The sequence below is a fragment of the Candoia aspera genome, chromosome 3 (genome assembly GCF_035149785.1).
Source record: "Candoia aspera isolate rCanAsp1 chromosome 3, rCanAsp1.hap2, whole genome shotgun sequence".
Lineage (NCBI taxonomy): Eukaryota > Metazoa > Chordata > Lepidosauria > Squamata > Boidae > Candoia > Candoia aspera.
Genome location: NC_086155.1, coordinates 179,514,494 through 179,520,582, shown reverse-complemented (window position 1 = coordinate 179,520,582; position 6,089 = coordinate 179,514,494).

The following is a 6,089-nucleotide window of genomic DNA, read 5'->3' as shown; positions in this document are numbered from 1 at the left end:
GCTTCCTATTCCTGTTCTTGCATGCTTTATCTCTCCAAAGTTTACATGCAGCTGGCAGGTGCTCCCAGAAAATTTAGGCTTTTTTTCTTGCCTGCCTATACTATATGCCTGGGGCTGTGCACTTCACTGTTGGACCTCTTGGGGAAAAAACAATCTTAACACCTGGTATGTACAACCTGCAAAGAAGAACGATGTTCTCAAGCATGGCAGGTTACCCTGTGCCCATTCTAAAGAGTAAACACTCCTGGTTTATTCCCCTTTATTCATTTAGTATAGCAAGGACCAGTGACATAGCTAATTGAGTCAGGCATTAGCCTGCAAACCCCTTTATCCTTGGAAACAGTGTTGGGACCCTCCAACATTTAATGAAAAAGAGAAAAGAGATAATTTGTACCAGTTCCGATGTTCAGATATCCTGCTAATATACCTGTATGCTCAGTCCCAAAGGCTAGACATAGTTTTCTATTTTTGCCAACTCTCTTTGACATATCAATATAATCACAGCAGGGGAAAGTAAATATTTACTATTAAATATTTTCTGCCAAATAAGAGCCATGGCCATGGCTAGAGTCACACTCCAATAAACAAGAACTTAGCTTTAAGTAATATATTTTTTATCCTCCACCACTTCCTGTCAGATACTGCTTTAAGGGAATGGGCAATAAAGCTGCTCAACTGCCCAGAGTCATTAGGAGTTGGGCAGCATATATATCTAATTAATATCTAATATCAGTAACTCCTAAGACCAGGTTTCCTGAAATAAAATTACATCAACTAGTCCAGAAAAAAAAAGATCAGACAATTTCAGAAATCAACCAGCTATACTCCATAGAAGGATCAGCAGGTTCTTTGCTTTCTTAGATTGTCAGTTTGTAGATCAAATTAAGATAAAACTTTATACATAAGAAACCCCAAATTTTGGATTTGGCACACATCCATTTATAAAATTATAGTCCAATAATGGCTTAACTATTTTGCTCCTGCTGCTGCTGAAATAAACTTAAATAAATCTTCCAATAGATGTAAAATTGGTTCAAGGTTCTAGGGAGTTTGTCTACTATTATCTGATTTGGTGTATTTTTGCTTAGTACTTCCATACTTGAGCCTTGAAATCTTAAAAGAAATAAGCTGTGTATTTTTCCTAACTTCAGTATCATAGTTGTGGTCATAAATCAAAGAGTTCATCATTCCATACATCCATGACTGATGAGGCATTTATTACTATGTTTTCCATAATTGTTTTAAGTGGTGGTGATCGTTGAATGAGGGTCGTCTGGTAAAATCAATATATTCTGAGACTCATTTTTACACCTAAACACTACATCTCGTACCAGTTGAATAGAATCATACACAGTAGATCTCTCCATTCATTCCAACTCTCTACATCTCCCTTCTGGTCTTATGCATTACCTGTATAAACCTTTGATTTGATGATTGAAGAACTGGCTTCTTTTGTTTTGAGGACCAGGATGAGATTTTTTTCAGTGTCAGGATTTGTAGTAGCATTTGCGCATAAGAAAACAGTAAATGGATCTACTGTCTTTTAAGGCTATGTTATTATTTTTAATTTAAAATTAGCACATATATCCTGATCCAGTGCTACACTGGACTACGGGTACATACTATTTATGTTCTATTCAATGTGATGCATTTGGAAAGAATGCACAGGCTGGTTGCTAGCAGCATCAGTTTATTATATTGATTATGTGGTATTAAGTTGATCTCAAATCTTGGTGACCCCAAGTCAGACGTTCTTCAGGATGATCCATCCTCAACCTGGTGCTTTAGGTCTTCCAATGGTGCACCCATTGCCACTGTAATCAAATCTATCTGTTTTGATGTTGATCATCCTCTTCTCTTGCCTTCTACCTTTCCCAGGATTATAGATTTTTCAAGAGAGCTCAATCTTCACATAATGAGTCCAAAATATGGTAATTTGAGCCTCATCATTTTTACCTTGAATAAGAACTCTGGTTTGATTTGTTCTACGATCCATTTGTTTGCTTTCTTGGCTAACTGTGGTATTCTCAGGCATCTTCTCTAAAATATACTTTTAGTCCTTCATGGTTTGAGACCTGGGCTTTCACAGGACTGCCTCCCCCCATGTAAAGGCAGCAAAAGATTTAAGATTTACTTCAGATTGAAGCTTCTCCATTTTCAGAAATTAAGATGTTAAAAGAAGTGATTGTTTTAAATAGTAGCATGCTATTTATAGAAAATTGCCTTTCCAAGACAGGACTGAAAGTTGCTTGGTAATTAGGCTGCATGTTTTTTTAAATTAAAAAATATTTTAATAGCCACCAATGGCTGCTAATCTTTGTAATTTTAACTGATTTTAGACACCATTTTAAATTACATCTGAATTAGTTATAAACCTAATGAAGACTATAAAAGCAGCTTATATATTTATTAAATAAAAATACAGTTTAGGACACTGATTATTCATCTATGTAATCTTAAGAATAGGAACACCTGTTAAACAAGAATGTAATATCCACTATATTAAGAAACTTCTATTGCACCTAATGTCTTGTTGCAAGCTTTACTTTTCAGCAGAATGTTTGGCAGCAATTTTTTTTTAAAACTCACCTCTGCTTTTTTTATTAAAAGCTTTGTAAAATTGTATGTAAAGAAAAAAATTAATATGTCTCAATTTGACCTTGTGTGAATCTCCATGAAATCTAAGCCTGTGGCATACAGTAATATTATATTGAGGAAGCAAGACTTGTTACCTTGCTTTACTAATACTTCCAAAAATCATTAGGGATATCAGTCTCATCCAGATTCAATTAGCTTTCCCCTTTCCAATCCCATATAAATTCAACTTGGTCTTGTCACTGCCTTTCCATGTTCCCACTGCATTTACCTCTTCAATTGGTTTTTTTCCATTAGTTAGAATCCAGTCTGGGAAAGCTGATCTCCTTGTCTTTTTCTCAACTTTCTGGAAAGTGAATCAGTAAGCAAGACCATGAACCATTCATCCTTCTGAGAGAATAAGATCACTTTTTTGCCATAGTCCAAGCATAATAAAGCTCTTCATAAATGGGCAGATTCCAAATCTGGGGGATATGATTCTTTAAACCTTGCCTTTCTCCCTAAACCTGGTCCATTATAGTAAAAATATCAGCAGTGGACATGACCCAAACATACAGGTTCATTTTACCTCCTAATTTGTTACATCTATAACATAGGAAGGAAAATAGCCAACCAACTGGAGAATAAAGTACAGCAAAATTTTTGTTTGATTAAGCTAGTGTTTCTTAAAACCTGGGAGTGTTGTTTTGGCAGTATAGGATACTCCAGTTCTCTCCAAATGTCTTGTATATTAGCCAAATTGTTCATAGTATTGAGTTGTTGGTGTGGCCCCTATAAAATCCTCTCCACTGCATTCAAAACTACTGGATTTTCAGAGTCTGGCAATGTATCCAGACCAAATAAAAAATGTAAGAAGTGTTTTAACTGTATATTTCTGTTCAGCTGTTTTTGTTATATTCCTTTTGTGATCTTTCAATGTCTTAAACATATAATTAACAATTACATGATTAAAACTATCCCATTTTCTATCATGTTTTCCAATAACATCCAACATATTTCCAACCTTTTTTCTTGCCATTTTTAAGTAAAGGAGTGGGAGGACGGCTGAGGCAGTGAAACTTACGTACCCACCTCTCACACATTTTGCACAAAGGCATGGATAAGGAGAGGGACTGGACCAGATGACCTTAGAAGTGGGGAACTGTTAGCATTTGAGATTCAAAGTATGGCAGGATGGCAATGGCTGCTCAGGGAAAGTAATAAGAAAGGAAGCTGCTGCAAGGCCAGAGGAGAAAGAAGAGTAAGAAATCTAAAGCATTCATGGCAGACTGGGTGTGCAAAGCCTATGAAAGCCCCATTTGATCTTGCAGGTATCCCAGAAGTTGGATTGTGGGAACCACAAAAAAAGCCTTGAAGGGGAACAGTGAACAAAAAAGCTCAGCTGTGACATATTGTGTCCCCAAAGGGGACGAGGGTGGGAGGAGGAGGATAGGAGAAGAGGAAGAAAATCATCCTCTCTCCTTCCTTCTTCCCACCATACTCCATCATCTGAAGTGCCAAGCAACCAGCAGCTTCCAAGCTGTGTTTGGAACCAGCAGCTGGAGACATGGGAACAGCCCCAGTTCAGGGAGAAGAGCACTAGAGTTGTGCCCAGAGCAACTATATTTATTGCCACGAAAACCTTCAACCTTCAACCTTAACCTTGGGAGATAAAGGGGGAATAAGTCATTCTGCCACTTCTAGAGAACCCAGTAGAATGGGTCTGGAACCTCTGTATAAACAATGAATAGAGAATGAAAGATGGATAATGTTTAATTAAAGCTAAGAGAAACTGCATAGGTAAGTAAGGAAGTGAGTTAAAGCTAGGCTACCACGGAGTTGATGAAAATTTCCAGCCGGTTGAAGAGAAAGAATCCAGAAAAAAGACCATCTGTGAGTTGGTCAGAACCAGTGGGAAGTGGAAGGGGAGAGCTCAGAATTAAATTCAGATAGAGGAATAAGTTCTAGGATAGAAGTGAAATAAGAGTTGGTGTATGGGAAACAAAATACACAGTAAATAGCCAAACATTTCACTATTCATTTAATAAGTGAAGTTTATTTTTTGTAGTGTACACTGATGATAACCACAGTTCACAATAACAGTTGTCTGTGTCCTGCATGGGGATGACAAATGGTTATTCCAAAGCATTAATTACTCATGAGAATTTCTTACCCAGTAAAGCTCAAATATGTCTAATTTCCTTGTAACTGGAAATAATTGTTTGAGATTTACAAGATTGATGTCAGCCCTGCACGGTAGACCAAACTTGGAAACCAAAGACATGCAAGCTAACACTACTATTATTATAAGGTTATAGTAACAGAATCTTCCAGTCTAAATGCATTTTCCCCCTCCCTCGCTTTATCTTAATGAGAACTAGGGAGGGTCATGTCTGAGACACTTTCTCAGGTTACAGGTCTGGCCCAGACTCAGATTTCTTTTATCTGACTCTTCCTCCTGTTCCTCAGTGTTATCCTTCTGCCTGTTACACTGACAAACATTCAAAACTTTTAACATTGCTGCCAAATCACAAGGTAACTCTGAATCAGAATAGCTCTCTTGCTAAATAATCTAACAGAATTTCAGTCAAAGCCCCAACTTCTTGAGGAAAAATGCTTATTTTCTCACTTGATGCCACAACCTCCAGCTTTGCAGGTGCTGCTGCTTGCTTCGGAAAGTGGAACTAGGACAGGCTGTTAGCAGAAGCAGGTTGGTCCATGAAGGGAAGAAGAAGGTTGTTTCTTCAGACAATTCCCCCCTCCCCCATTCTAAAAGCAGGAACAATTCATTTAGTACTTCTACTTACCAATTGTTTCTAACAGGCAGTGCAAGATACTGTTTTCAACAATTCATGGAGCAAGACAGCAACAGCTTGCAACTTAACACATCATTGTCTTACCAGATGTCCAACCAATACTGAATAAAATAGAACTATTACTTCCCGAGTTTGGAAATTATGCTTTTGTTGATAAAAACTAGAATTGGATTAGTGGCTACTTTTTAGCAGCCATGTCATATTGCTAAGTCCTATTTAGTAAGGCTGTGCAGTGCTTCAGATTTCTGCTTCTCTTAAAAGGGCTGCAAAATACGAGGGAGCATGAAAGTAGTGTCTGTCTATAGCATCTTAAATCAGCCACATGTTTTTCCGTGAAAAGACAAAAGCTACTTGGAGATGTTGCAGCCAGGGGCTACATTTGCACTCCCAGAAGTGGGTTTTGGAAATTGAATCCAAAGCATTGCATATTAACATTTAGCTTATGATTAATCACAATTCCAACATTATTTTGACACATTTTAACAAATACTGTACATTTGATTTTTCCATAAGTAAAGAAATGTCTGTTTCTACTAAATTTCATTGTTATTTTCAGTCACTTCTCTAACCTATCAAAATCTGATTTTTTTTTAAATTACTAGCTGTCTCACCCATTTTTGTGTCATCTCCAAACCTGATGAGCATTTCTTTTACTTCATCCAAGTCATAAATGAAAATGTCGAAGAACAGAAGGACCAA